Raw genomic sequence first — 15,729 nt, 5'->3', positions numbered from 1 at the left:
CTCGTACATTCCCAACTTTGCCATTCATGTCTCCAATCAACAGCACTCTCTCGCTCCTCTCAAACTTGTCCATACATGCTTCTACTCTCGCCCAAAACTCATCTTTCACTCTTGCCACTCGATCCTCTGTTGGAGCATACACACATACAATAGCCCATGCTTGTATACCTACTTTCATCCTCACCCATACAATCCTTGCATCCACTGTTCCATACTCTCTTATATTCTCCTTCCACTTCTTGCCTATCATCAGACATACTCCCTCTCTTGCCCTCTCATTCTCACTGACTCCCGCACATATACCTACACCATATTCCCATTCTCTCACCCTTTCACCTTTCCATTTAGTTTCAGTCAATCCACATATATCCACTTTTGCATCCTCAAGCACCTGAACAATCTCTCTCTCTTTCACTTCATCATTCACTCCTCACATTCCATGTTCCCACCCTAAGAATGTCCTTTGTCCGTTCCTTAGTCGTCAACGTATGGTCCGTCCGGGTCCCAGGCGCTTTATTCGCTTTTTTAGTTGGTTCTTTTTACGGGGTGGGGCACTAACCCACCACCAACCCTTTTAGTCGCCTCGTACGACAAGCAGGGATACTGGGGGAGTATTCTTGAAACCCCCCTACCCCCAGGGGGTTTGCGAGGATTCGAACCAGCGCTTGCAACTGCGTGAGCACATCAGCTTACCAAGTGAGCTATTTACAATACATAGCTATATTTTTCTATCCTCCTTTAGTTGTTTTGATATTCAAATTTCATAACTAGCTTTTTCACACTTTCACTTACATTATTCGCCCTCCCCCCCGCACACACACACATCCTTTGTATGTTCTCCACATAAAACAAATTCACCTATTTCCAGTTCACCGACAATTCCTACTCCTTCTTGTGCTCATATTTATCTGTTACTGCTTTGATTTTCAGTTTTTCATTTTTATTCCTTTATTCTGATTACTCTTTTCACCCTTCTTCATAATTAATGCGATCTATAATCATGTATTATGTATGTCAATATCATGTGATCAGGCCGTCCTATGCACTGTCCTCTCAACTCTCACACTAATGGTACACCCAGCCACCTTTCTTTCAACAAGTCCTTAGTCGTTTAAGCTTCTGTCAACATTCACTAACGTCTCTCTGTGCTATGGGTTTTATGTACTTCTTTGTGCTTAAATGTGAGTTACTTCTGCATAGCTTCCTTTCTTGACAAATATCATTTTGTCAACATCCATCATCATTTTCCCTGGCAAACCAAAGTGATCATTTACAGGACCCTTAACTGCTCCATTTAGATTATCCATCAAAAACGCTTTTATTTCATTTTCTTTCAGTCACTATTCAGTTGATTTCAAAACCTGTCCTCCCCTCGTACGTTTCTGTCGTCACACTGTGCATATGTATGGTAGCCAGAACCACTCACTCTCACACTTAAGCTTGACATAAGTGCACTTAAAGTTAAAACATTTATAATCCTTTACGCCTCTCCACCATTCATCACCCGGCAACATACTCAGACACTTTTTATTCCTTTCACGTGTGCTCATATCTGAGCTTTCACGTGCCATAACTTCCTATGAATGAAACTGATTTGCGAAAGCCCAAGAAGTCTCCAGGGCCAGATGAGATTTATGCACAAAATTTCTAAGAAATATACCTTTTTATCGTATTATTTAACTTTTCCCTGAACTCAGGAGTAGTTCTAGATGCATGAACAGAGCATAGATAGTATTAATTCTAAGTAGGTGAATAGCTCGGTTGCATCGAAGTATCGTCAGATAAGTTGAACCTTGATAGTACGTGTCTGTCTCTTCTGCAGACGAAGTTTGTGGTGCATATAAATGATGTCAGAGTTCTTGCAAATGTAAAAGTGAAAACGTGTCTCGAGCTCTAGTGAACTCCTCTGGAAGAACTGGCACTTCGGAAAGTCACATGACCATTAGTAGTAGTAGTAGTAATAGTAGTAGTAGTAGTAGTATTCTAGTCAGTTATAGCATATAATACTGATGCCCTCGTAGAGAAATTTTAACTGATAATGGAAACAGCACGGGTTCATGGATGACTGATCCTGTATGATGAACGTGTGTATATTTTTCTCTGAGGTATATGAGGGGGTAGATAATGATAAAGAATACAGCATTATACATGTGGACTTGATATAAAATTATTTTTGTTATACGATTCTTCAACAGAGGCTAATCGCAAAAGTGCAGGCAAAGGTAAAGGTAGGGATATTCTGAGCTATAATGGATACCGGCTAAAGGAAAAGGAAGCAGTTTGAATAGCATTAGATCAGTCTGGGAAGCAGTAACAAGCAGTTTACTATACGTCCTACACGATCAAGAGCTGGGAATCACTGTCTAAGAGCGAAAGTAAATTTGTTAATGATAAAAACAGGATGAACATTTAACTCGACAGGCGACTTTGCTTCCTCTCAGAGACATTGTAGATAACTGAAACTGTATTTGGACCTCTGTATCTTAACATTATGTACATAATTGCAGTATATCCAAAATCAGTAAAGCAGGGATCTAAAAGTCATGGCTAGTAGTGATCGGAAATCCAGCAATAGTGTACTAGTGACTGAAATAACGCATAGGTTCCTACACATTACAGATACTCGTATTTGTAGAAGCGTAAATAATAGAATATGAAAAGTAATACTACACCTTCATTTTGTTTTGGTTAGGCAACATTTAGATTACGTCGTGTACTACAGAATGGATAAATATGTAACAAAATATATTGCGAAGAATAACAATAATGATAAATATTATTTAAAATCTTTCATGTGAGGAAGAAATGAAACAATTTACTTCACACTCACCGGAACCGTGTAGGGTCAGGGCCGATCTAACTGGTATTCACATGGATGAAAGGATATAATACAGAATTTAGTAAGGTTTCAAAATGAGCAGACAGGAAAGAACACTCTCAAATGGCTTCAAACTAGAAAATTTCATTGTGCCGAGAGATAGAAAAGGAATTAAGGTAGAAACAGAATAATGGATGGGTGGAATAAGTCACCCAGGATAATGTTGCTGCTGTTTCTGTTGAGTTTCAGGAATAGACTAAATAGCCATATGTCTAGAAAGGGTTGGGTGTAATGGTCGTATGTTTAAACAAGAATTGTGGCATTCTACTTTTTTGCAGTCAGCGCACTCCACAAGTGGATTCCACCATTTATCCATATGCTTAGTCACAGCTGTGGAATGAGATGATACTAAATGGCCAAGAAAAGTGATTTTATATTATACCATTATATGATATGTATCTGAGAACAATAACTGTGAAGACAATTTCTTGAGCTTCACATTTTCCTCAGTATTTGTGGCATTAACAGATAATACAAATGTGTCATCCCACAAAGTGAAATCCACATATCGACTAGTGTCGGGTGCGACTCTAGGTATCCACATTTCTGTATAAACATACGGCCATTAGACTCGTCTCAATCAAAAAGCATTCATGACATAAATATTTTTTTTCTTTTTGGTATCCACATTTTTGTCTAATCATACGACCTTTAGACTCATCTCAATCGAAAAACATTCATTGCAGAAATATTATTGTTTTCTCTTACTTAAGATTCCTGAATGCAGAATGACATCCTTGCTTTCTTCCCTTTGAAAATTTCATGTGTTTTTATTTATTCTATGGTGTTCCTTTTCTTTCTTTTTTTCTTTTTTTTTTTTTTTTACCGTTTTTGTTGGTTGGTAGAGCCTTTTTGTTATCCTTGTTTTGTTACTGTAAACTAGTTTACTCTTGACAGCAACTGTTTAGTACGGACCAACTGGCTAACTGCCATAATCTTCTTTTCTTAATTAACAACATGCTTGCACATCTATATCTATATTTGTATCTATCTATCTATCTATCTATCTATATAGGAAATAGATAGATATAGATATATAAATATATGATACTAAGGTAATTTCCTATTCCTCAAAAGACCTATGATATAGGAAAGAAAGAAGACAACATAATGGTGTACTGTACAGTACCTGTGCTTGTCGCTTACCAGACTAACACTTACTGCAACATCTTACTGATTAGGCTGCAGCAACAGCGTAATTGCCCATTCTCGGCGCAATATTCCCAATATTGTACATAACCACCACGCTATTGAATGGCTGTGATAATATCTCTTAGATTTCTCAACCTTTGGCTTCAGTTATCAGAGTTGTCAACCCCTGACTTTATACGAGTATTATTATATCAGTACGTAAGCCCAGCACAGATTATATCCCTAAGGGTCATTCCAACTCCGACTTATTTTCCCTCAGTCATTAGACTCCATGTGTCCATTTTCCTCTACTTCTTTTCCCCATTGGATCTATATTCCCCATAGACCTATTTCCCGCTTTGGCCCAGTTTCCCCATGGATCTATCTTCCCAGCTGGACCTATTTTCCCCATATAAGGCCACCTGTTTTTTTCCCGTGAGCCTACCATTACTTTCCCCCTGGGCCTTCGTCTCCCATGGACTTTTTTTTTTTTTTTTAACCTTCTGCACTCATTTTTCTCAGTGGACCTAATTTCCCCATTGATCTATTTTCCCCATGGACCTATTTGCCCTCCAGGGGCCTGTTTTCATCATGGATCTGTTTTTCCCACTGAGCTATTCTTCCCCATGGATGCATTTTCTCCCCGTGGACCATGGCTGTATTTTCTCCCCAGGGATCATTTTTTGCCTATTGGATTTTTGTTACCACGGGCCAATTTCCCCAAAGGACATGTTCCCTCATGTTTTTTGTTTTTTCTCTCACACGGACGTACTTCCACCATGGACCTATTTATCCCGTGTACCTGTTGCCACTAGACTTAGTTTTCCCTGTCCACCCCCCCACCTACCAACCCACATAGCCTACCTGCTCACTCACCAAGTGTAGTACGCCCATCTACTGCTTTGTCCTTCAGAGGGAGGATTCACGAAGGAGATACCAGACTTCTGCTGAGGTACTAGATGTTTGGCGTCTCCTTCGTGAATCCCGCCTCAGGAAGACACACATCCACCCACCCACCTACCCATCGGCCTTGCCCACCCTCCCCACCCCATTCACCCCATGCGCTGGCCCCACACACACCTCTCACCTGCCTCACCCGCCAGCAGCATGTCTTTGCAAGCTTATACACACACACACACACACACACACACACACACACACACACACACACACACACACACACACACACACACACACACACACACGGGTGCGCGCATGCAGAGGCACAACTGCTTTCGCAGTATAGATACCGAGTTTTTTTTTTTTCTTTTAACATTTATACACGTGACTACATGTGGATGAGTTACTCCTCTTGGCCAGCTCTAGCAGTCTGTTCACTAACTATGCCGTTGTGAAATACTTTCATTGTCCAATTAGATAGATAGATAGATGGATGTGTGTGTGTGTATGTGTGTGTGTGTGTGTGTGTGTGTGTGTGTGTGTGTGTGTGTGTGTGTGTGTGTGTGTGTAATGTATTCTCCATTGGACTGTTTTTCATACTCCACGGTTTACATAGTCATAAGATATGTAAGCTATAATTAAGAAATAGTGAAAATAAAATTCCAAAAAAATTGCTGTTAATTTTAGAATATACACTATTTTCTTGACTTCGGCATATTTCCACCCTGTCGTTATTATTTGCCACTCCACCATACTTTGGCGTTGTTCTACCAACGCCTTTCCCGTTATCACCCTAACAATACCCACTCCGTCCTCCTTCTCCTCCTGTTCACATATTTTCCCCTTCCTCATTTCTTCCCTTTCCCCCCATCTCACTCTTCTACAACTCCCCATCCCCTTCTTACCTTGTCTTCCTCCTTCCTTTCTACCCATGTCCTCCTCCTCCTCCTCCTCCTTCTCTTTCTTCACTTTTCTTCTCTCTTCACCGAATTTCTTTATTCCTTCCTCTTCTCTACCTCTCCTCTTCAGATCTTCATCCCTTTCCTTTGTGCTCCTTTCCTCTCCTCCTCCTTCTCCTCCACTCTTCCCTCCTTTCCAGTTTTCACATCGCTGCCTTTTCCATCACCGTTCTCTCATGCCTTCCCTTTCTCTGCCTATCCTCTTCAACTCCTCCCCTTTTCTTTTCTTCACCTTTCCGTCCCTCCCCTATCCTTCTCTCTTTCTTCCCATTTTCTTCACATTCCCTCTTGTTTATAACATTTCCTTATTCTCTCCACTTCTTCCCATCTCTCTCCTCTTCAACCCCTCCCCTTCTTCCTTTGTCATCCTCCCCTCTCCTCTCCTTCCCTTTTCCTCATCTCTTCCCTTCACCTTCCTCTCCTCTTCTTCCTTGTCCTCCTCGTCTCTCCTCTCTTCTCCTCTCTACAGCTCCCCTCGGCCCTCCTCTCTGTCAGTGTCTCGCATCGGTGGACAGGAGGGATAAGATAAGAGGTAATGATGCTCTCACTGACAGGCGTTATTTCAGGCCCTTCTCTCCGCCTCTGTAAGTCTCATTTGCCACTGATTAATGGGCTCACGTGGAGAGAGAGAGAGAGAGAGAGAGAGAGAGAGAGAGAGGGAGAGAGAAATGACTGAATAGAATAAATGATGAACATTAACAGGAAGTTGCGAATGGAAAACACACAAACCTCAGGAAATGTAAGGAAAATTATTAGCTGCTTTTCTTCCCTGATTGTTAAATAATATACTGCTGCCATGAATATGTACCCTGTGAACACCTAAAACTTGGACATGGCTTACTCTCTGCAGCCTCACGTCTGTTTCGTCTCTCATTCCTTCTATGGAAGTAGCACTAGCCTATGTCTAGTTCGTTATGTCTTGGCACTAACTATATCCGATTTAACTATAAGAAACTTCCTGTAACCAGTTCCTTACCGAATCTTATGGTTACGTTCTTCTCTATTTATTTATATAATTAATTTGATATCTGTATTATAACCCTATCCAGTTCCTGTTGAACACTCTCAGGCTCCATTGACTCCTTCTCAGCTGAAGAACAAGTAGCACCTCAAAAGATCTTACGACTCATACCGAGGATGAACCATGAGTAAAGTTACCAGGTACACGTTGTTACTCGACTAGCGAGAGAAAAGCACCGTCAAGATGAAGGCTTTCCCCTCCCACCTCTCCCACTGGCAGCAAGGACACAAACAAAAGAAGTTCACCTAACCTGGAGGAAAGTGCCTGGCCTAGGAAATTTTACAGAAGATAAGTTAAGCTTAGCAAAACTGTCTAACCTAGCTTTGACAGGGTTAATGGCGACAGTACTAACACTCTCAGGGTCCTATGACTTGCTATCGTCTGTATAAAATCATCCGGCATTACTTGGATTAAAACAACAGAGAATACGCGACCATGAACTGGCCAACATGTGAACGAATATTCACCTGACTCACCGCCGCATTTCCAGTGAGAACAAATCAAGCTTTCACTACATTCTCCTAAGAAATGTTATTTTTTGCGATTTTTTTTTTTTCCATTCTTCTTTAACCACCTTTTTAACGCTCTTACTACCAGACTTTCTCTCGACTGAACATAATGGTCTGTGTAGCCTGGGTGTTCAATACCAGTATCAGAAACAAATTTACTCCAGATAGTTTTTAACGCCTCTAGCAATATTTTGTAACGATATCCAATGATGTTAACTTGAACGGAATATCCAAGGACACCAGCCGCACAGAAAGTTTCAGGTAAGGAAATAATATACGTTTTGTAGTTGTTGTTGTTGTTGTTGCTTAACCCCGATCTGTATGGGCGAGCAGACCTGTCGACCACAGTTAGGCAGCTGCTTCTGTGAAGCCGTCCTACAGGTGCAGTCCAGTGAATATACCGTGTAGGGATCTGGCGTCCCCCTGTGGTAGACAACACCTCACCTGTATTGGTCCAGTGTCTTTCCCACGACGAGGTGCCGGGAAATGTGAAGAGGTTTGACTCCCGGGTGGATGCCGCAGGTGTTCTACCCAGGATGCGCAGTACCACTACCTGTAGGCTCCTCATGAGGGCCACGTTTTGTGGTACATACCAAAAGTGTACTTCATACTCTAAAACATAATAGCGCTGCACCAATATTTGGATGTTCGGGTTACTCTTGAATCCGGGAACGTATTTTTCTCTCCGACAAGGAGAGGATGTTTTCATCTCTGTTTGTTTGTTTGTCTGTCTGTCTGTTAGCAGGATTATTTCAAAAACCAAAAGAGAGTTTTGGATGAAATTTGGTAAATAGATAGTCCATGTCCCAGGGAACCATTGATTACCTTTCTGGTTTAGTTTGTCCGTTAGCAGGATTACTCAAAAACTTAAAGAGAAATTTGGGCGAAATTTGGTGGGTAGATAGCCCATGTCCCAGGGAAGAACCAATTAACTTTTTTTGTTTGTTTGTTTGTCTCTTAACAAGATTACTCAGAAACAAAAGAGAGATTTGGACCAAATTTGGTGGGTAGATTGTCCATGTCCCAGGGAACAATCAATTAACTTTTCGGACCGATCCGGATCATATTACAGATTCTGGATCCGGGAAACACTTTTTGCGAAACCCTAATCAGTGATGAGAAAACCTAACCCATTATGAAGAGTGGTTTGGAAATTTCGTTGCACTTGTTGGAGAGATGCGCTCCACTGAGTGCCCCTCTAGATTTTAGTGCATCCTCACTGTTATTCAACTTAGAAGGATCCAGTAGTAGTGAAGGTAGTATCTAACCCCACGAGTGTATCTCCCTTGCTGAGGAAATCTGTTATATAAAAAATAAAGTGGAAGGGTACGCCACCAGAATCAATGGGTTAATGATGCTTCTTGATGTAAAACCCAAGATTAATTACTCGCTGCTCCATTGTTTACACTATAGTTGTCATATCCCATTTCCAGTATTGTTTATATTGTCTCAGTTGTAATTCGTTCTAATTTTCATGAACTATAATATAAATTACACACACACAAACAAACAAACAAGTAAACACACACACACACACACACACACACACACACACACACACACACACACACACACACACACACACACACACACACACACACTACTAATCCCGTGTACAAACAAAGCAAACAGTCGTCCATCCAGCCATCAAGTAATCTGGCTGTGGTGTTTACTGGTGTGTGTGTGATGGGCCGAGTATCATGTGGCTCTGTCGGACCTGCCCAGGGGAAGAATGTATGAAGGAGCCTAGCCACTTCACAGGAAAAATACAAGACTTTATAACAGTTAAATATTATCACAGTTTTTATTTTTTGTATTTTGTCACTTTTATTTTCATTCTTATTTGATGGTGTATTGTTTTCTTGGTGTATGAGCAAAGACAAGGGCATCTGTAAGTATCTCACACAGACTTAAGTTAGCAGAGTTTATATATATGACCCTTGACCTCACACCCCGAGACAGGACAGAGATTTCGGTGGCTCTAGTGACCTTTCCCTCCTCTGTGTGTGTGTGTGTGTGTGTGTGTGTGTGTGTGTGTGTGTGTGTGTGTGAAATATTTTCCCTATTCCCACCTCCTCATTATTCCTTATATTTTCCCCTTTCTCATCACCTTTTCTTCCTTTTCTCCTCTGCTCTTTCCTTTCACCTCCCTTCCTCCTATCTTCCTTTTTTTCCTCCCCAACTCTCCCCTACACATCATTCCCCATCCTCTTCTCCCTCCTCACCACTTTTCCCCTTCTTCTCTTCCTTCCCGTCTCTCTCACTCAGCCTCCCCTTCATCAACGCCTCTCCCTCTTACCTCTTTTACATCTTCATCTTTTCCACTCACCTCCTTCACCCTCATCTTCACTTTTCTCTTTTTCCTCCACCTTTCCCCCCCTCTCCTCCTTCCACCCTTCTTCCCTCTTTCTTTGCCCCCTCCCGTCCTTCTCATCTGTCACATCTCTTCCCTCCCTCTATGATATTTTCTCCCCTTTCCTCCTCACCTCTTTATATGCCTCCTTCTCTCACCTCTTATTATCTCTTCCACTTCCCTCGCACTCCGTTCCCTCTCTTTCATCCCTAGCTCCTCTCTTTTAGCTCTTCCCCTTCATCCTGTTTCTCCACACTTCTCCCCTTTCCCTAATTCTCCCACCTCACTTTCCTCCTCCTCCTCCTAACTACCCCCCTCATCTTGTTTCACCCCGTTCCCCCTCCCCTCCTGCTTCATCCCCTTTCCCATTCCCCTCCTCCTTCCTGCTCTTTCCCTTTCCCCCCTGCACCCTCCCCTTCCCTCTTCCTTCTTCCTTCCTACCCCCATTCCCCTCTTGATCCTCCCCCTTCCCCCGGTGTGATTTGACTGCTGCGGCCTTACCATTTCCCTGTGACTGCCGGAGGAGAGAGGGGAACAGCCGAACACGGAAGAAGGAATTAATCTACAGTACCATCCCATCACACCTCACCCTCCATCCACACAACACACACCTTACAACGCCACGTCCTTCCACATCCACTCACTCTTCACGCACATCCACCGTCCACTCTTCACCACCCTCACCAGCCGACCCTTCACTGTCCACACTCACCCACCCACCCACCGCCTACACCCACACCCTCACCCCCTCACCCTCACAGCCCAAACCCACCCCCTCATCCGCCCACTTTTCACCACCCACACCCACCCATTCAACCCCCATCCTTCTCCACCCACACACACCCACCCAATCCCCATCCTTCACCGCCCACACCCACCTATCATCTCCCACACCTCACCTTCCACACCCACTCCTACCACCACCACCCACCTTCCACCACACCCACACCCCAAACAGAACCTTGATTTGAGAGTGAAAAAAAATCTATTCCCTCTCGTGACAAGGATTTGTTTTAGTAGGACAAACAAGACAATGACACTATACATTTTCATCTTAAATATTGATCTTCCTGCAAAAAACAAGCCTCAGTTACGACAGGAAAATTATCGTAAGTTATAATGTGCCTGTAACACCAGATTCCTCGAGCCACACATCGCCACCCCGGACAATTTACCCTCCAGCAATTCATCATGGACTAGACACCCACCCCGCCCACCTGGTTCCCCGCCCACACCCACACCCACACCCTCAGCCACACCCTGGTGATGGAGTGTGAGGCACCCTGGGGAGGCAGTCAGGGTTCAATAGCAAAAGGACCCATCACCACCAACCGTCTGAACCCTCCCCCACACACAACACCATTATTACTAACTGTCTACACACACACACACACACACACACACACACACACACGTATCACCAATTGTCTACACAATCCCCAACCCCAACCCATTCCCACCACCAGCACCAGCATGACAGCCACCTACGCCTCCCTCCACTTTGTTCCATCGTCGCCATCGTCATTGTACGCCCTATGCAGCTAACAACTGTGCTACCTTACACCCTGGGTCAAGCCAGTGTTCTTACCTACGATCTTACCTACATGAGGTCTTCAGTGCACACTATACTCTGTCCGCTTTAACTCAGCCTACATTGTCATCTTTCCATCGTTAATACTGAGCTACAGCAAGAGATGAACACTGAAACATGGTGTTGGTCATTACGACGTGTTATGGAATGATATGGAGCTGTATTTCTGTCTTGATCTGCCGCTGAGCTACGAGAAATATGCTGCTGGAGGAAAATCTTCTGCAAGTTAAGACTGTCAAATAATAGTACACCCTATGAGAAGCAAGTCACATGGGAGCACCCTTGGCTGCCTTCAGAAGCGACACCGCACCACACTTCCACAACTTCACGCACCACAAGATCTCCTCACCCACGCCATGTGAGTAGATTTGCGCTTTCCTACGAAGATTTGCATGGCAATTTTATGAAGGTTAGACGCATCACTCAGTTTGTGTCATTCCTTGTTCCTGTAGCACATTTATCTTATGTTCTGAGAAACAGTAAGAAAGTGCTTTATTCCCACTGCCTTCTAAGGTAGATGGATGTTATGTATTCACTAATATCCGTCTGTCTGTCTGTCTCTGTTTATTTCGCCATCAGATTACAAATGAAAAGGAAAATCATGATAATCATTGGGTGTGTTCTTGTCGACCCAAGGATGAGGTGATGAAATGTTGATCAAACAACAAGGACGCTGATAATCATGCAGGGGGTGTCCGATTCACTAAGCACCATTCTGGCTGTGCATGTAACCAAGCATTAGTTCCATACATTTATGGTGTTTAATTCCTTCCAGTTTAATTAGTATTACACTTTATGGACGTTAACAAGGTCGGAATGTAAATTAACTCAAAATCATCATCATCAGAAGCAACAGCAGCAGCAGCACACTTCCATACCTAAATCCTACCTATGAAGTGGAGTTTAGAAAAGATCTATTATCAAAGAAGAAACACAAAAGTAGATTATTTGGTTATTATCGTTATGTCTGCCTCGGACCCCCACGGCAGCGTGTTTACACACACTTCAGTGCATCCTAACCTACCCTCTTAACCTAAGTGGGGGACTTCACCTCCCAGACCCCACATCATTTTTATCATCTATAAATTACTATGAAACCTAACCCTAAAAGTCCCAAATACCCATCAAATAAAAACTTCCAACATAACCCATCCTCATTAAGCCATGACAGAGCGCCACCCAGCAACACGCCTGTTTCACCAAGCATTACTTTTGGCGCAATGATCGTCATACAAAAACAATTGCACAAAATGAAACTATTCTATGATTATCATTAATAATCAACAATGAAGAAAAAATACGAAATCGTCAGCGAGGAACAGACAAAGTATTGGTAATTTCCGTTTTTTTTTATTTTGACGAGTCTGAATGTCCTTAGGAAAGTTTTCGAACCAAAATTCTTGCAACTTGCAGTTAGTAATGTGTAACTGAGTAAGCCAGCCGCAACCTGCTGAACGTTACATTGCCTGAAATCATGGTGCCCCTACTGCCTATTTTACAAACATATCCTGTGGTCATTCGTGCTGAAGTCTGAAAAAGGCACAATGATGAACTGTAGGTGGAGACTGAATGCCACAGATGTGAAAAATGTGAGATGCTGTAGCTTGTGTTGTGGCTACTGATGTTAGTATGGAAGATAAACTGACAGAAAATGAGCATTAGAGAAGAAAAATGGAAGGTGCGTTGAGAACAGTGACGAGTAATAAAAATGTAATCGCGGAAGCGAAGGCAGCATTGAATGACACTGAGGCGTAGTTGCAAAGCGTTGATGATGCCAGAGAAACATAAACAGTGAGAGGTGCTGAAACGTTACTTTGGAAATGCCTTCAGAGTGACGGAAGGATAGATGGACAAATGAAAGAATTCATAAAGAATGTGGTTTAGAGCTTGATAAAAAAAATAAATTAATTAAAAAAAATAAAAAAGAAAAGAAAAGGGAAAAATCAGAGGTGATTTGACAATGTAGAGTGAATGTATATTAAAGCTAAGATTAGGTAAGTTTATGAATGGGTGGCTGGCAGGAAATGAGAGAGAGAGAGAGAGAGAACAAGGTGGAGAGCTAAGCTGCAAGAGTACACTAGTGAAGTTGTGTCGTAAGAAGGGTCGTTACTGAGCAGGGACAGAAATGCCTGGAGGCATTATACCAAAGTCACCCTTCACAGGATGCGGCGTAAGGCAACAGATAAATAGAAAACGATTTTTTTTTTTTTTTTTTTTTTTTAGCGATTCACAGCCTAACAGTAGAGGTCAATTTAACCCACAGACAGAGAAACAGATAGATAGATAGATAGACAGATACATAGAGTGAGAGACAGACAGAAATTCAAACACAAAGACTCTCTCTCTCTCTCTCTCTCTCTCTCTCTCTCTCTCTCTCTCTGGGGGGCGCGGTAGCACAGTGGTAGCGCGCCGGACTCGTAATCGGGGGATTGCGAGTTCGAGCCTCGCCCGGGCTGCCGCGCCGGGAGTGGTAACTCGGGGCTATATAGTCCAATACAGGGCTTAGCTCGGGGGAACTTCATTTCTCTCTCTCTCTCTCTCTCTCTCTCTCATGTATCAGGTCAGTCCCTCATTACCCCTTAATTGTGTGACCTCTCCCTCGCTGCCCCCTGCCCCCTGACCCAGCCCTGACCTGACCTGCTCTGACCCCACCACCGTCACTCGCCCCGTCACACGCTGGTGATGAAGTGCCTCGCCTGATTGACTGAGACCCACTTTGCCCTCGCAGCGTTCTCAGACCCTTATTGTAAGTGCCGTTGGAGGGTTGGTAGCACAATTTCGTAAGCGATTTATTATGGATATTACGACCTGGTGTTGTCTTGTACTGTACTGACATTGTTTGGCTCAGTATCGTGTACAAGAGGACAGAAATGTGAAATATACAAAATAAATCGCCGAGGTTGAGGAGGTAAAGAATGCCCTGTGCCTCGTGGAATACGGGCTTCAGCCGTATACCGCCAGCACAGGGAACTTCGTGGTATTTCTTCCTACAGTTGTTGATTTTATACAGGGGTTTTATTTGTCCCTGTGTGGGGAGGCTTGCCACATACGGCTCTTTTCTGCAAGGTGGAGTCAAAGGCTTTTCGTCTCATCAACTCTCCTCCTTTTACTGGCTCCCTTCAACCTCTGTCTCTTAGCAGCTCTGTTGCATTCTTATCTCCTCTATCGCCACTTCAATGGTCACTGCTTCTCTGAACTGTTTGCATTCATCCCTCCACCACTGCAGTGGGCACGTAGCACCCGTCTGATAGCAAATTCTCATCCCTTTTCTGTCCAATTCTTTAATGCAAGAGTTAACCGTTACCCTCAGTCCTTCATTTATGCAAAAAGTCAACTCCTGAATTGTCCTCTTCTGTCTGTATTTCCTACTGCCTTTGACCCCCAATTCTTTTAAGTGATATGTGTTCAGGCAACTCGAAATGTACGAATCGACTTTGGCATTTTATTTCTAAACCTTGAAGGGAACAATCTTGCTGACTTCTATCCTTTGGTTCCTTCTTCTTTGCATAAAAAAATTATATTCTTTTAGGGTCGGCCTCCCATCTACCTTTGTTCACGCAGTAACTATTCCCTCAGGCACCATTTTTATTGCATGCACCTTTTCCCCCCTGAACGTACTTTCCCCTTGACGTTTTCCCCCTCCCTGGATCTTATTTTCCCCTGATCCTGTTTTCTTCTCCACACACCTATTTTCCCTCCGTGGACCAGTGTCCCCATGGATGTAATTCTTCCTTGGACCTTCTTTCCCCAGATACCTACCCTTCCATGGACCTATTTTACCCATGGACTTATTTTTCGTTTGGACTAACATTTTCCCCATTGGACCTATAACACCCCATGGACCCATTATCCCCCATGGGCATAATCCCTCCATGGACCTTCTTTTCCACACACCTTCTCCCAGTCACCGATTTTCTCCCAGTAAGGAAGCACTTATTCCCCACATAGACCTATTTATCTCATTAACATATCTCACCAATGGACCTACTTTTACCCATTGCATCCGTGTTCCCATTTAGAGCTATTCCCACCATGGACCTGATTTCCCCGAAGATCTATTGCTCATGGACCTGTTTTCCTCCCACCCTCTCACTAACCCACCAACTCACATACCTACCCACCCACCCAGGGCAGTTTGTCTCGGTAGTACCAGGATGAATCGGCAAGTTTACACACACACACACACACACACACACACACACACACACACACACACACACACACACACACACACACACACACACACGGGGGGGAGGGGGAGGCTCAGCAGATTTAACAGTATAGATACGAGAGGACATAAAGGTGCAGTAGCCATAATAATTCGCTTTAGAAAATGTGTCACGAACTCTCCTGATGCAACGATAACACCTCTGTCGCTCTGTCTAGC

The 15,729-nt window shown here is 43.3% G+C and overlaps 1 non-coding gene across 1 annotated transcript; it reads left to right on the top strand.

Annotated features, from left to right (window-relative positions):
• The first annotated feature begins 13,726 nt into the window (after positions 1–13,726).
• Positions 13,727–13,806, top strand: TRNAT-CGU (transfer RNA threonine (anticodon CGU)). The gene has a single exon. It is a non-coding gene; the product is annotated as a tRNA-Thr (tRNA).
• Positions 13,807–15,729: the final 1,923 nt, after the last annotated feature.

The sequence above is a fragment of the Coenobita brevimanus genome, chromosome 66 (assembly GCF_032717465.1).
Source record: "Coenobita brevimanus isolate Jiangsu-jjx chromosome 66, ASM3271746v2, whole genome shotgun sequence".
NCBI classification, from domain to species: domain Eukaryota; kingdom Metazoa; phylum Arthropoda; class Malacostraca; order Decapoda; family Coenobitidae; genus Coenobita; species Coenobita brevimanus.
Note: the sequence above shows the minus strand (reverse complement) of the source record. Positions and strands in the feature narration are given on the sequence as shown.